We start from the raw sequence: 17,071 nt of genomic DNA, 5'->3' as shown, positions 1-17,071 counted from the left end.
CAGGTTCTATTCGTGCATTTAAAGTATTTACAGGATTATTTATAAAGTTTAATGATATTTTTTTGCAATGTGTTGACGATTTACCTTATTTTGATGCATATAAAGGATCATTATACATATAATCCATCTTTTGTTTTTAAGGATATAAATAATCCTATTTGTTTGCCTTATAGTTGATTTACCTTTGTGTAAAATTGTTTTTGCGTCCATTCGGAACAAAACAAATACACATAGCATACATCACCTTCTTTTTATATGAGTATATATTGTACTATTTTCCACACCTAACCTGACCGAAATGAAATTGTACCCAAGATAGAAGAAATAGCTAAGTGTTATATTTTTTGCAATACACTCTTTAATTCTGTTGAATGTATATTCTATCTTCACTTCACTCAATGTCTACAATATCACATCCTTATCTCAACACTTCATACTAATCTGTACAATTTTGGCAATGAAGCAAGTCAGTGTTGTCTGAAGTCTGTATTGTCGTGTGTTATATCTCCGACGCCTCTTATCGTCAGTTTCGATTGCTCACGACAAATTACGACGGGTTTGACCTGAATTTGATCTTCTCGATCGTTTGTAATGCGTTAAACGGTCTTGACTTACGATTCCGAGGTGAGAGGTCAATTGAATTCGAAGTGGGAGGATGTAAATGTAATGGGTTTTAGATTCGGTGGTTTTGAATTGGGTGTATTGAGATGGATTAATTTTGAAACATTTCCTTGAATTTTGGTTCATTATGTTGTTTAAATTGTGTAATAAAGTACTGGGTTAGACTGCAGGTTAGCTTCAACAAGCTGAGTTTTAGTAAATGTTCTTAGTCTAATAATCTTGACAGCAGGATCAAATAAGTTATCATTACATTACTATACATTTCAAAGACACTTATGTCAACTATAGTATTTGTGAATAGGAATAGTATTTGGCAATACGTCTGCAGAATGGACATTTAAACAGGACGTGAAAAAAACGAATTTCAAGTTGTGTGATTGTATTACAAAAACATTTCCATTAACAAGACATATCTATTCCCCATTTAAAAAATTGGTTGCTTGTGTAGGTCTCACCGTGCCACCTTCTGTAATAGCCAAATAGCCACGATATTATAGTCTATCGATTTAGAGAAATTCGCTGAAATTTATGGAGAATAAAATGGTAGGATTAATATTATAACAGATATTTTTAAAACCATTTAAACAATTCTACATCATTGCATCATTTATTTATTACAGAACCATTTTCATGGGGGTACTTTTGTTTAAGCAAAACGAAAGAACAAGAGGTCTTGTGTTTCTCTGCCAAGTTTTAACGGTTCTTTTTATGGGAACGATTAAAAGTTGGAGTTGGAGCATATTTGCCCTCGATGGGCGTTAACAGCTGTTATAAACAGTGTTTTTGCTGTTTACTCCAGCTATGATGGAGGCTGTCAAACATTTCAACACTTGATCGTTACTCAGCTAGCGTCACTCGGACCATATGTTCTGGGGTATTTATACCTAGATTAATGGGCTAGGACCACTTTAGTGGGCCAGCCTTTTTGATAGGTTTTGTAACGTTGGTCTTTGGCCGTGGATACACTTAGACGTTCCAATAATTCCATCTCCATGTTACAGTTGAAGTATACAATTTAAATTTGTAACTTTGAGCTAGTACTACGTACTACTGCAAGAGTCTCATTGTAAAATACTGTTGAGTGATTAATTGATAAGTTTGATTGCGAGGTTAACTGATGTAGATGGGAGGTCTACCTTAGTATCCGAAATTCGAAAGTATATGTTTATTTCGTTTTGCTTTTAATGCAAATCAACTCTTGGATTAGTGTGATTTAATTTAAACGATCACATTTCGCATTTATTGGTTAATCTGGTTTGAAAATTATGATTTATTTACCGTACGTCTTTATTAAGGGTTCAATTTTAATTGTCTGCCTAGTCAGGGGCAAGAATACAATATAAAGGATATTTTTGCATCAAACGTTGTAGGTTGTAGGATGTTAATAGCAAAAGGGAGGAATAATTGGATAACATTGGGGATAAAATTTGTGTTGTGAAATAATAGTATAACTGCAAGGCAAAATATGTAAGATTTTAAAATTTGGATACTTGTATAAAAAGAAAAGTAGTAGGGTTTAAAATAACTGTATAAATTTCAAATATGGAACCTTTGGCTTTGGAATACAGATAACATATTAAAGTAAGAAACATACACGTTTAACACTATAAATAGGGAATATAAATAGCAACGTTTATAGGAAGACATTCAGGGGTAGGGGAGGAAACAGCCCGGGACAGGAATAGAGTAATCTACTGGTGTCTGTGCTAGTATTTCTCTGCCCTGTATGGCGGGAATGTTTGCAATATTGGAGGGAAGGTAGGATCTCACCTGTGAAACATTCGATTACAAGTTGACCTGAAGGGCTTCGTCGTCTTGACCGATGCCTTCAGACGTTACCTCCCCCCCCACTACCCCCCCTAGTGTACTGTTGTTGTTACGTCTATAAACATTGTAATGCGATCACAACGAAACATGCGTCTTGGACTTCACTTAGAGCTGGATTGATTTGGTTTTACCATTATCGATCAATGAATTTTGTGACAAGATGTTGGTTCTTGATGATATTTACAACAAATTGTAATATTATAGTTTTGCATCAAATAGTTTAAGTTGAACAAATGTAAAAATGCTTCTCTTTTAAGTCCTCTTTCCGTTGCAAATCACAGGTACAGCTAGTAAACAATAAAAAGAAATCCGTACATAACCACTCAATACCTATCTAGCAGTATTTTTGTTTTATTAAGTAATAAACACAATGTTTGTAGTTATATTTTTTAAATTACAATATCAGTTTTATTGAAGTTAAGATTAGAATACTTATATATATGGGATATATGGGTCGCACACTGTTCTATACTATACTATGGAACACACTAAACACCATCAAAGAGCGCTGCCTTTATCTTGCTCTTATTATACTACATCACAAAGTACATCGACGATCCACACAGGGGCAGTTAAAAAAGAGGCCGCCATTCAGTACCTTATCCGTAGATTTGGTCTGTTTATAGGAATTCAAGTCTTGGATCTAGCTCTAGAGAACCTTTTCGCACCTATAATGTTTTACACTAATACGGAAGGCTATTGCTATACTATATACAACCCGTCAAGCACATTTGAATGACGTTGAATGACTTTCTTTACGTCTGGGTCCAAACCACTCGCTTTACCTTCTGAGAAGTGATGTTTGTGTGTTGTGCCGATATTCAATTGCCGACACCCAGTGAAGCTGTCGCCACAACAGCTGATTCCCAGCACGGTTCAACGACAAAGGTTATCAATGGCGCCGGATGCTGAACGTCATCGCTAAATGCGGCTTCACAATCACTTCCGAACTTCTGCTTATTCGCACGATTACCTAGTTGTTTTTATAACTGTGGATTGTTTTTCTGAGAAATGCATCATTGAGAGCTAACTTTCGGCAATGACTTTGAAGGTATAGGCCTACTCAAGTAGACAACCAATCTACGTAACCATAGACAAAAAGAATTAAAAAGAATTAGAAAGAATTAAATATAGACCGTCAGCTGTGCTGCGGTTACCATAGGTTCTGGCGCACACCACTGGGAGCGCCATGAAGTTATGGCGTACGTGCTACGTAACTACACGGAGATCCCAACGGTGTGTACCAGAACCTATGGTAACCATGGCAACCGCAGCACGGCTGACAGTCTATATTTCTTTTTGTCTATGACGTAACCCACCTGTGGCCCATTTCACATTAACATTATAATCATTAATACTGCGACGCACAAGTAGGTGCGTATTTTGAGATGGAAATAGATTAAAGGTGAGTGTAAAATGAAGTGAGAAGATCTGTGAAGCTTTGTTACTGACTAAAATCAGCTGTTTCCTTGGCCGCGAGAATTTGTTCGCGAGAATCAGGGATAGCTGGGCCTAGTTTCGAACCTTAAAAAACGTACTGACTACTGAACTTTCTCAGGATCGAATGGGCAACCTTGAGATTGTAAGGCAAGCACTATATCCATTCAGCTATCCAGATATTTTGTATTATATTATTGCATTAGTAACAGAAGTATTCACATATGTTTAACTTAGATTTTTGTGAGCAAAGCCACGACGGGTAAGCTAGTCGTTCGAGAAAGAGCCTCTCAGGAGTGCGCTATTGTCAAATTTATATTTGGTCCCTTGGATTTTGTTACTGAAACTGGGGTGTATTTAAAAGTTTTTTGTTAATATAAATCGAAGAATCTCAGAGGCTGTTGCTGAAAATCACTCACTATTTTAAATTAAAAAGACAATTAATTAATACAATTATAGTTTAAGTTTACATTTTACATACCAATCTGGAGGTTTTGTATTCTTTTTAGTAATTTTTTTACAATATCATCTCGGTTTAATTTCATTAGGACAGTTGCTGGAATTCTATTAGCCTAAATAAAAGTTTAGACATTCGTGCATTGATTTTAAATTGTATTTATTTGTAGTGTTTGTTCGCCTTTTTGACATAAATCTGTCAACGCGCTTCTCAGTTGAAAACTGGTTTACAGAAAAACACTAAAGCTAAACAAGTACAAATCAATAAAACAAAAACAAAACAGGGTGTACACTCAAAACTATTGGGTAAAACTCGGAGGCTCAATAAAAACATCTAAACTAATTTAATAATGGCCTTAAAAGAATGTTTTACAATTTTTTTTACTATTCTTGTAATGCCATGGCCGAAAGACTTTGGAAAACTTGTACACTTCAAAATACAACATTGACTACGCTTCACTATGATGTAACAGCTAATTGAAGCCTCTTGCTATTTTTAGTGTCTATGGTTGTGCGTCTTTAGTTAATCAGCTGAATGAGTTGCTATAGTTGATACGTCTGAGTGTCGCCGCCGTCTGTGTCTGTTAAATCTTCATAAATATGCCAATCGTGTCGGCTGTATGACTCACAGACGCCTAGTAAATCTATTCATTGTCGCTGACAATGTATGGGCTGACTCCTTCAACTAAGGTTACCAGTTTGAAACTTGCGTGTATGAATAATTTTCTAGGCAAGAATCTGTTTTAGTTTTATGCGAACACAGTTTTCAGTTGACTAATTTAGTCTCATCCGTAATCCATGATCACAATTTCTAACTATCGGAAGCGATGGAATTCCGACACAATTCGCGAAATCAATTGCGCAGGTTGTTGAGGTCTTTCAATGTGTTCTCCGACCGACGAAACTTCCCAATACGATATGTAGACCTTTTGTCATAGAGACTGAGGTTCAAATCCTGAAAGGTCATTGGATTGGTTTACCTATATATCAATATCGTGAGATGGTATTTCAAATACCTCTTTTGCTCTGGATCGACGTAGAAAACATAGGAGGTCTTTTGGACAAGAAGAAATTTCACTGTATTATAGACATCACTCCATAAAAAAACCAATAACTTAGTCAAACCATTACGCAAGTGGTTAAAACACATCAAGATTACTGTAGTTGTTTAATGTGTTTTAGCACATTACTATCCAATATACTAAATATTTGTTGCCATTGCTATCCCATTTTGATCCATACTCTCAAATTCAACATACGGTTTTGGCGAAAACGTGATGTTGTCATTCATCATCTTTAGAACAATCTTGTTGTTGACCAGCCATATCATGAGCCCTGCCACGAGCCATGAGCCATGTGTTGTCCCGTCTGGCGCCCACCGTTTCTTAGCTATGTAGGCGTTGCCCTCAGCAGCATGTCGTCACGCCGCTGTTTTACTGTCATTGACTCCTTTCTTGAACCTGCAATCAATTCAAAGTAATCAGTAACTGCGTGCATTTGTTTATTTATTGACGGAAACATCTTTTTATAGAAGTAATGGAGATACGACATTCATAAATTAGCTACTGAAATAATAACCAACAGTTGAAATGCCAAGGAATAGATATTTGAAAATAAGTAACCAATCGAGTAGCCAAGGATAGTAACACACTACATGATTCTTCCATCCGTGGGCCTTTGAGAGAAGGAATTGTACAGGTCAGGTATAATACCCTAGGTGCTATGTACTTGGCTCTAATTGAGCTATCAGGGAGCTTTCAATGTCATAAAAACTTGAATATACCAGATACTCTTCTTCCTCCTTAAATTTGGATATTTTTTTAATTTATTGTACTAACCTTTCTGAAATTGCTTGGAATAACATACTCTTACTCCTTTGGCCATTGAAAACCAAGGCGGTCTTTGGCCTCGCCAACTATTTGCCTGCAGGATCCTATGTCCTCTGTCAGCTCCAGGTCTGCTTCCATACTCCTTGGGTCATTTGTAACTTCATCAATCCATCGAATCCATGGTCTTCCCAATGGTCTCCTGCCTCCGGAGTACCTCTTATTACTTGTTTACCATCTCTCTCACATCTGCGTAGAATGTGGCCCAGCCACCTTTAACTTATACTCTTTACCACTGGAATAACATCATCCTAATATATTGGGTTCATTTCGTCATTATTCTGTACCTTCAGGCAAAAAGTAGTTTGCTTTAAAATTTCCTTTAATTGCCTATACTCGAACTGTTTTGTCAAAATAAAGGGTTTAGGTACTTAAATAAATTGTAACAAACTTGGTCCATGTTTAACTTGAACCTGGGAATGGAGAGATAATAAAGAGCTACAGAAGTACAAGTCATGTGTGTTGTTTATTTATATTTTGCTGAGAAGCACATAAAAAGCTCGGTGACGACATTTCAGCCACGGTGACTCAGTAATTGCTCCATTCATTAGTGTGAATTGGCTGATAACATAATTTATCAGTCATAAATTTGTTCGGTGGCGGGGAGCGAACCAGCGACCTCTCCGATAAGAGGTCGAGACTTGAGAAATAAAGAAACACAGCTTGAAACTGAAACTAGTGTTGATAAGTTAGGCGCCATGTAACTTTCGTCGTGGAAGAGAACATTTTTTTTTCATCGAGATTACAGGGAGAAGAATATCCATGGACCAATTTTAGTGTACATAACTTCCCAAATTAATTATCTTAATTTTACAATAACCTCACAATAAAATATCCCACGAACCGTTAAAAAAACACACATACTTCGCATAAACGTACAGTTATAAAATAGATTTATAGAGATAGAAATTCTCGGATAGTCTAGTGTTTGGATCATGGGTTTTTGCCTCTGAGATATGGATTCAAATCCCACCAATCGACAATTTATTTTAGCTACGTGATTATGATTGTATTTACCCAGTCTCTTGAAGTTTGTTTCAATTTGTGCGTCTTCCCATGAAGTTCAAAAATTATGCCTCATAGGTGAGTTTTAGAAACCACCCTCCTCAAATAGACATCCGATGATTTTAAGTTGTATACTGAAGATGATTTGCATCTTAAAAGGTGAAATGATGTAAATAGGGGACGTTAACAGTTCTTTTATGAATGCAACGTTAGAAGCTACATCTACCACTGGTAGTTTTATGGAAAGGGAAAAGTCTGGAGAAGTTAAGCCGAACACCAAACAGATTTTACCGAAAGGAGATTTCTTTAAGGGCCAGAAGAATACGAGGGCGTTTTCTGTTGAATTTGAATTGTTCTGCTCATTTGACTTTAATATTAATTTTTGGAGTTTATATCAATTTTAAACACTCATTTGAGGTTTAAATTGGGATTTTTGAACAGTTCCTAAGATAGAACCACAAGGTCTCTTCTTCCCTTGTTTAAAAAATCCATTAGCTTCCATAAGAGACTTGAACAGATATTTAATTGGAAGTCCACCTGGGCATTTTCTGTTGAATTTGAATTGTTCTGTTAATTTGGCTTAACTCGTATTTGATCGAATTTATGTTAATTTGTCCAGTGAATACAGCCATTTAAGGTTTAAATATCGATTGTTAAACAGACCCTAAGATCCACATGGTATCTTCTTCCCTTGTTTAAAACAGTCATTAGCTTCTACAAGGAACTTGAACAGATAATTAACTGGAAGTCCACCTCCTGTTATACCTGTAGTATACACATTAATTTAAATTAGCTTTAACCTTTATTACAAACGATTAATTGACTAGCTTGTTACGATTATTGAACGTGCAAATTTCAAACCAATTTTCAGACTTTAAATTATAGCCAACCATCATATTTAAAAATCAAAAGAGTAAAATTGCACTTGTTACTGAAACTTATATTATAATTTTTGTTTATAAACACTACGGTATGAAAGTGTGTCTCACTAATGTGAATACATATCTCTTAATTGCTTTTACATCAATCCAAAGTCATCATCCAATATCATTTAAATTACGGCCTACACACATGTTAAATGCCACTTGATGACTGCCATCAATACACCTAGCGACCGGGACTTGTTCCCTTTCACTCCACTGCGTGGGAATCCTTCCTATCGCCTCTATGATGTTTACACCGTAAACAAACGTATCCAAAACACCGACAAACCATTAAGATGCGTGTTATGGATGTTTTGTTTACCTCCGAATAAAAACCGAAAGTAATATCATGTTGAAGCGTAAAAGGGGGTTGTGATGAGTACGTTAAGTTTTGGAAGCACTGATGCATGTTTAAGTTCTCTAAGCGAAAAAGTGATCTATCAATTCTTCAATATCTGTGGTTTTAAATAAATAAATAAATAAATAGGGTTTTTTGTGATTTTTATGTTATTTTGTAGACTGTAATAGGTCTACACTACTTAAATATATCAAATATTAATTAGCCTATATATATAGAAATTTTAATTTAGACAAGATGATTAATGGAAGTTGTTTCTGATTTACGGTTAGCACTTTAAATTACGAAGTGCCATAATACAACATATACAGGGTGTCCCGGAACTCTCTACCAATATTTTAGGGCATTGCTCCTGGGTAAGAAACATAACTAAATATCATATTTAAACTGTCCGGAAGTCCTTAGTTACTCACACAGCCGCCATTTTGTTTTTTCAGTTATTATTTTTTTTCTAAAGAATGGTTAAACATACGAAATGGAAACTTTGCACAAACATTTAAGACAACTAGACAAAGCTGCGAAAAAATTATGAAGATTTTTCAAATTCATAAAACAAAATGGCGGTCATTTAAAATTTTTGTAAAATCAATGGTTTTTGAGTTATTTGAGAAAGTAAGTTTTAAATGGCCGCCATTTTGTTTTATGAATTTGAAAAATCTTCATAATTTTTTTGCAGCTTTGTCTAGTTGTCATAAATGTTTGTGCGAAGTTTCCATTTCGTATGTTTAACCATTCTTTAGAAAAAAAATAATAACTGAAAAAACAAAATGGCGGCTGTGTAAGTAACTAAGGACTTCCGGACAATTTAAATATGATATTTAGGTACGTTTCTTACCCAGGATCAATGCCCTAAAATATTGGTAGAGAGTTCCGGGACACCCTGTACTTATGTCTAATCAATCAGGCGGGAAAATTGGTTTAAACTGATCAAATTCAGTATTTTTAAGTATGACAGGGATTGAACCTGTCAATCTCGCAACGAGGTAGACAACTAATGTAACACACCTAAAAATGATCCTCTGAGTATTTTAGATTTTACTTGATTTACATAACTTAATACTGTGCTAAATTACACATTTGTTTGAACTTCATTGATTGTGGTCAGTTTATGTTATTAAAAAAAAATTGCAGACATTTTACATAATTGATTATTATAGTAACTGAACTAACTGGATCACACAACGCACACGCTTTAAATTTCCCTTTCACGAAACTGATCAGAATATTGTTCAACCTGCAAAAATGAACTCACCACACCTTTAAAAATCCAAAATTATCAAACTCGACTTTGGGAAACCTGACGTGTGTGAAACGTCAAAAGCTAGTGAAGGCAACGCGCTATTGGCAAACAACAGACAACAAACAAGACAACAATCACCAAGGGTTCACACAACCTGACGTACTCGACCTGAACAAAGAGATTGAAAGAAGTTTGGCACAGAGGTTGCGAGCGCATTACAAAGTAAAATCCGCCTGTGTGAAGACGCGGCTAATTAAGGTGATCGATTCAAAGGTGTCTTTGTAAAATGGGGGGTGAAGGGGGGCTGAAGGGGGTACGAGATACCGCAAGGGCGTGCCATTCACTAAACTGTTTTAATCTTCTTTTCAATGCGAGATAAAAGCCCTGTGTGGCCCTTCAAAGACTACGAGATGCAGTGCAATTTTCGATCTGCCAGGAAGTAAAAACACAGCTTTTTTATTTGTGGTTAACTGTTGTAATATTGATGTGTAAGAGGTTTAGATGGGTGCAGGACTTGAAGTTGTTGTTCAGGAAGTTTATAGGTTCGAAGCCAAATATCTTTTTTTGTTTTTTTTCTTTTTATATCCTTGGCATTTACGTTAATCGGATCGGTCCGAATCCTGGTCCTGTCTTTAGTCGACTTTTTTCTAGTAATCGTGTAAAGAAGCATTCCTAAACGTCGTGTTCAGCTGATCCATAAAATGAAAATCTGTAAGGCAATGCTGTATTTAATCTACGAATTCAGTACGAGTTGTTATATACTCTGTTTTAGTGCCGTCCATATTTATGTATATTCTTGTCATAAACCGGACATTGAAACGTTGACACCTTAATGGTTGAGCTTGATAAACGGGGTTGCAAAAATTAGCTTGCACAAAGTTGCTACATTAAAATTGATTTCTAAAATTTTAATGGAACATTTAACTACGGATTCACCATCTTAAGTTTTAAAATCTTACCTACTCCACTCATTGTAATCGTCTTCTTCCAAGATGACTTACTAATCAGCTACAACCTCGAAGACGCTTCATTTAATTTCCAATTTCGGACCAGTGGGCACCCCCCTCTGCTAATGTGCCTCAATGAGGGTAATTTCACACGAGCCCAAATTGTTACATACCACATTAGAACAGTTTAGCCCGTATTGGACTGATATTAACAATCAGCTGTTAACGCCCGCGGCGCCGACAACGTGTTGGTTCCCATCAGGTTCTGCCTCGCGAGATTGTTTTCTTTGAATTTAAGAATATATTGCTGAATTTTCAATATATTTTGTAGGACGTATTTATTTTGTATATTGTTAAATTGTTTGGAGAACATTGCTCTTCTATCGGTTCGAGTCCTCATTTTAATGTAATATTTTCAACGTGCACAATATTAAGTAACAAAATTCTCTGAAGGATAATTTTGATTTATTTTTTGTATTTACGTTTAAGTATTTTATATGTTTTGTAATATCTATCATGAGAACCTTGGAGGAAATTATTCCCTCATCATGTATATAATGAATTGATTTTAAACAATTTTCGCTTACATTTTTGTTATCCTCAATTTAGTTACTTTTGATAGTTTGGATTCATCGTTGAGAGTATTATAATCTCGAATTTTTAAATTTATGAATTCGAAACACACGATACAATCGCATTATTATGCTATCCATCGCACGTCGAAAAGTTTTAAAATTATTTAACTTCATGATACATTGGCAGTTGATTCGTCCATTTTTCTAGTAAAAAGATACTCACTTAGGGGCTTACTTTCTCTTTATTAGCCAACGTCTTCTACTACAAACTATACAATTACCTTTGAAACTAACTTCAAGGAGATTCAGGAGGATTTAAGGAATTCACACCACTCAACACGATATTTTAAAACAGTCTTCTATTTTAATACAGTTACATTTTTTATGTAGGTATACGCTTTAGAAATGTATTTGGGCGATTTCAGCTACATTGCTGCCTAGGACTGAATTAAGCTGATTCTTAAAAATCCATAACAAAGCCAGCAAAATGGATATTGCGTGGTCCTGCCAAAACCAAATCTATGCCACCGTGATTTTAGACGAATGATAGCTTTGTTTGGATCGTGTGGGACGTTTTGTCAGCTGTTTCTGGACTAGTGAAAAATCGGCTATTGTCACATCTAGCCTCTATTATAGTTACAAGCCCAACGTTCTGTTGGAGTTGTATCTACAAGCAAACACAAGCCGCAATCAATGTATCGTAGCTCAGGGCTCCAGGAGTTATGGAGTTGAAGTTTGGAGATGGGCCAGAGCAACAGGTCCCGAAATACAACCGGTAGTTGAGTTGTAGGCCTACACTCTGTGGTGTAGAAACCAAAAAACTTATGAAGGATATAAGACGCACAAGTGAATCCTTGTAGACTTTCAATTTTAATTGGACAACTTACTAGTAATCCTTTTGATTTGAATGCGGAGTTTCAGGTACTGTGGAAGTAATTGAGTTAAAATCTGTATGTTTATCTGGTAGTGATGATTCCACAGTGTGAATATTTTGAAGTTGAATGTATTTCAGTAAATACTTCTAGTGTAGAATCCCCAAATCTACAGTTATTGCCAGTTTTTAACTCTGGAGTCCCAAATTATTGGATTTGAATTAACACTGATTAAGTAGTGGAGGCTTTGAGTGGAAACTCCACCACTGCATGGGGTATACATTGGTGTTTTAATTGACAGTTAAATCAGTGTTGACTCCAAATCGAGACTCCATAACACCATGTTTTTAAGTAGAAAAATGCTGAATAAGAACTAGGAGTTTTTACGATTTTCATAAAACATGTTATACATATTTTTCATAATTTTCTCAAACACGTTTTGTTATTCTTTTCTTTTTTGCAGGTTGGTAACACAAACTATTTGAGACACAGTGATCGTGCAAAGGTAAAAATTTAAGATAGAAAACTCTGGCTTTTATAATTATTAATTGAATAAAAGTCCTTTAAATTAAAGTCCAAACCTTAACGTTGTTAAATTAAGTATTTTGTTTACTGACAGAGTCCGTGGTACGCCAGATGTTAAAAAGGTATTTTCCTTTCCAAAACTTTGCCACCGGACGTCTTCAGCTCTTCTTCTCGGTTGTCTTATGTATTTTAACAACGAGTCCCACCATCCTACCCCAAAATCTACCCAATGTACAAGAGCCCAGGAGTTGAATAAGTCTTCTGGCCTGCGTAGGAATTATCTTTGGCAAATAATCTTCCTTTTTTGAGGACGTGTCCTGCAAAAATCAACATTTTTACAACTCTCCTAGGATTCGCTTTTCCCATATCTTCATGGTGTATGTGACATATCACGGTAATTCAAGACGTAAATAGCAGTGGTTGTAAAAGTAAGAATCTACAACCGACAAAGCATAAACTCTGGCGATAAGTCATGAATCGGTTGTTCAAAGACGCACGCTTTGAATAACCATAAAATGAACCTTCCTTTTGTTTCTGTTGATAGTGTTGTGGGTTAGGCCATTGAACTGCTGTAAGATAGACTACTAAACTTAACAATAGAACTGCTCAGGAAACGCGTTAAAACCCGAGAATAGAACACAAGTGTGTCAGTTAACCCTTTGTTGTGAGATTTGTTTTCGATTTAAGATTGAAGGGGAAATCGGTTGGGGTTTTAACAAAGTTTTGTGCACTATTCTGTTAAGTTTGGTCAAATATTTAATCAAAAATGCATAATTTAAGTTACATTGACGTAAAAATATATTATTGTGTGCTTTGGGGTTTACAGTATCTATCAACACTAGATCAATTAATGTCAAATGTTAAATGAGGCGTTTTCAATAATAACAATTTAAGTAAAATATTCACGATTTGTTTTTACATCAATTACTGTCTCGAACAATGCTGTTTTCAGGTTTTGCGTTCCTAGGTGTTTCTAGATTCGTGTACCAATCTTCTTTCCCTCTGGGTTCCCTCTCACCCGAAGACGAGTCTCTGGGGTCAGATTCTCTATCCTAAGACATCTTTAAAATCGTGGTTGGGTAATTATTGAGGGAAAACGTCCGTATCCTAAAAGAAGCTTCTATAGATATTGGAGTAATTAAGCTAAGGTTAATTAGTAATTAAGCTAATCACTTGTCCTTCAAGGTGAACTTAGAAGTAGAACCAAGGGAGTTTACAGATCGTAAAACACGTCGACGATGAAATCAACTTTAAGTTGCTCTTGTTGTAACGGTAACCGGTAACATGTTTCACCTGGAGGTCGCGGTTGGAAGTCACAGTTCCACACACGGTGCCGTTCACCCTGACTGATAAGATAATGGTATTTACTGTAGAGGTTGCAACATTGTTAAGCTCTGATAACATCAGTCAGATACCGTTTGGTCGCGTTACTCGTCACAGGGCTGGGGTTGTGTTTTGGTTTCTAGACTTAGCTAAATAAAAGCACAGAATGAAGGCTAGCCATGTCTTATGCTGTTAGAAAAATCAGCAGAGTCAGTTTTTCATTTAATTTATTGCATAGTTGCTAAAGATCACATGTATTTAATGTTTAACATATTTCTTTGGGAGTGGCCGGGTGTTTGTAGTGTTAACTGTAAAATCTGGAGATTATTGGTTTGATCCCAAGCTTGGTCGACATTAGATAGTAACAAGTTTATAACTCTAGGTTAACCAAAATGTTCCTAAACGTTTGAGAGTCAATTTGAGTCACTACACCGAGATTAGGTAATGTGGGTAGCAAACGTCCACATTATCTCCCACTCTAACTTGAAAACCGCTCACGACCATCATCAGACGCACCATTCGCTTCGCCCCAGTTGGCCAATGATCATTTAGCGATTGAGCGTGCAACTTATAATCAGCTGGGCTAGCAGATCTGCATACAGCTGTGCTGCTGCGGCAGGCGAGACATAACCATGTAACCGCACTTTCTCGGCCATATACGGGCACTGACTCACCGGTGTGGACCGGTTTCTCACGTTTCGTCAGCTGATTTGTTTACGCCGATAGTTGTATTTACATAAATCAGCTGTACGGTACACGCAGCTCGGTTTAATATTCATCAGCTGGTAGTCCCTTTGATCGGCCGTCGATAAGTCACCGATGCTACTTATGGAGCATCGCTTGCTGTGTGGGTTGGAATTGGAGAGAGATTAGAGGCGTTTTGTAGAAGATTATGGTTTCTATAGTGTGTTTAGAATTGAACTGGGTTTTGGGAATGGTGGATATTTCACCGTGTCATCTTTGACTATAGAATGATTTCTAGTTTAAAATTTTCACTAGTTTTAGAATAAAAAAACTTTTTAATTGAGCTCTGAACAAAGTGTGCTGCTTTCAATCAGTTTTCAAATCATTTTTGATGGGAAAATGTGTTTTTCATTATCAAAGGAAAAACCATGCTATACGAATACTTGCAATAAAACACGTTAAAGATTATAATAAATTAACTAATCAAGCAAAACTATACAACAACCATATAAGTAGCCTACATAACTACTCGTTGAACAGTTTCCAAGAGAGTTACTATAGGAGCCGTATAAATACATCTTAATTCAAAATAATTGTTCCCCGTCGCTATTTCATTCCCATATAAGGATCGGAAAGCAAGTACAAAGTGATATGAATGAATAACACGTCATGTTTGATTGTGATAAGGCAGCGTCAGCAATGGTGATATCATAGTGATATCGCGTTCATATTGTTAAGTGTGCACAATATCAGTTGATATTGTATAATGTAGTCATTATAGAACACGTCTAGATGGACCTCCCTTTCAAAGTGACTTGAGTTCTAATCCGTTTATAAAACGAATGTGTTTAACTACTAGTGGTTCGGAACCCACCATTAAGTTGTAAATTCGCTTATAAAGTATAAAAGATATTTCCTTAGGAAAAGACATATCCATAAACGGAAACCCCATGAAAAATCACAAAAGAATAATGATACATAATTGTTATACGACTCGCGTATGCAACCATTGAGTAAAATGTATACAAAACATGTTCCAAACATGTCTGCACAGATACGGGCATGTTAACAAAGTAAATGAAGTAGTGAAGTGACGGAGATATGAGTTGACTGCAACCCAATCTTCGAGTTATTGGGAAAGACGCTAAGCAGGGACGACGTTCGCCTTCAAACTTTTAACATGGCGTCGCACATAGGTTTCTCATATTCTGTGGAAACCGGAGTATATCTTATTGTGTTTTCCGGTGTCTGAAGGTTCTTCGAATTTATTAGTAACGAATCAAAAATCATAGTATAAAATTCATCTTACATATTTGTACACTTAAAATATTGGTGAAGGTTTTAGGGGTTTAATTTCTGTAATCAGGAGAGAGGGGGGTTCTGTTAACATATCACATTGATGCTCACGTATTTCAAACGTATTCTATATTGTTTTACAGATGAATATATGTTTGACGATCTTAGCATTAACCGGACTAGTCAGGTTTTACCCGATGAGTTGAGCGATTGATTGTAAAAGTCAATTAACTAAACTCTAAAATTGTTTCATAAGGTAATAAATCAAAACCAGCAAACAGGTTTGTTACAACATTGGTTTAGAGCATACACTTTAGAGAGCTATTTATTTAATCGTGATTTATTGTGGAAACGTGCTGTGGTCATTAGAACGCTTTTGCAAAAACCAAGTTGAACATTCGTAAATGGTAATGAATTGCGAGATATAAGCTTTGATCAGAGAGGACATTATGAAGTCAGCTTGGCAACCATACGATTTTGTTGAATGAAGCATCAGAGAGGATAGGAAAAAATGAGAATAGTGTATGATTAGAATGAAGCTTAAAATTCGTAAGTGAATGTTCATTCATCGAGTAGATGATTCCCTAAATCGTAAGCGAGACATGGAGTTATGAATGAGTTACCTGATGGTGAAGATTTGTGAATGGTCTTACATTGAGTGGAATATTCCCTGATTGGAGTAGGTTGGGGAAATGAGTTATTATTATTATTATAAAAATAAATTGGGATGGAGACGCCACCTAGAAGTGTATTATGAGTGAGGAGTGAGTGGAGAATGGAGTGAGGTGATCTTTGTAGCTTTGTTTCTGATTAAGATCAGTTTAAAGCCCAATGATCATGAACAGCTGGGTCCAGTTTCGAACCATCAAAAAGCAACTGACTTTTCTCAGAAATCGATTCGGTAACCTTTTGATAGCTAGGCTAGCATTAACCATTCAGCTACCTAGCCAGTTGAATGAAGTTGAATATTTGTGAATGGTCATTCATTGAGCGGAATATTCCCTGATCGGTGACACAGGAAGTGGTCAGTAAGGTGGTGTCCGATAACGCTCGCTCAGCGTCTACAGATACAACATTCGATACCTACATTGAACAC

General features: G+C 36.1%; 1 protein-coding gene across 9 annotated transcripts in view; it reads left to right on the top strand.

Moving 5' to 3' along the window:
- Window positions 1-17,071, top strand: part of LOC128993328 (basement membrane-specific heparan sulfate proteoglycan core protein-like) — a 357,588-nt gene that overhangs the window by 16,938 nt on the left and 323,579 nt on the right. The gene's annotated exons all lie outside the window — the stretch shown is intronic.

Source organism: Macrosteles quadrilineatus, unplaced genomic scaffold, assembly GCF_028750875.1.
Source record: "Macrosteles quadrilineatus isolate MER2022 unplaced genomic scaffold, UCM_ALF_1.0 Scaffold_4__1_contigs__length_99947679, whole genome shotgun sequence".
NCBI classification, from domain to species: domain Eukaryota; kingdom Metazoa; phylum Arthropoda; class Insecta; order Hemiptera; family Cicadellidae; genus Macrosteles; species Macrosteles quadrilineatus.
The sequence above is the reverse complement of the archived record's forward strand: the minus strand, read 5'-3'. Positions and strand labels throughout refer to the sequence as shown.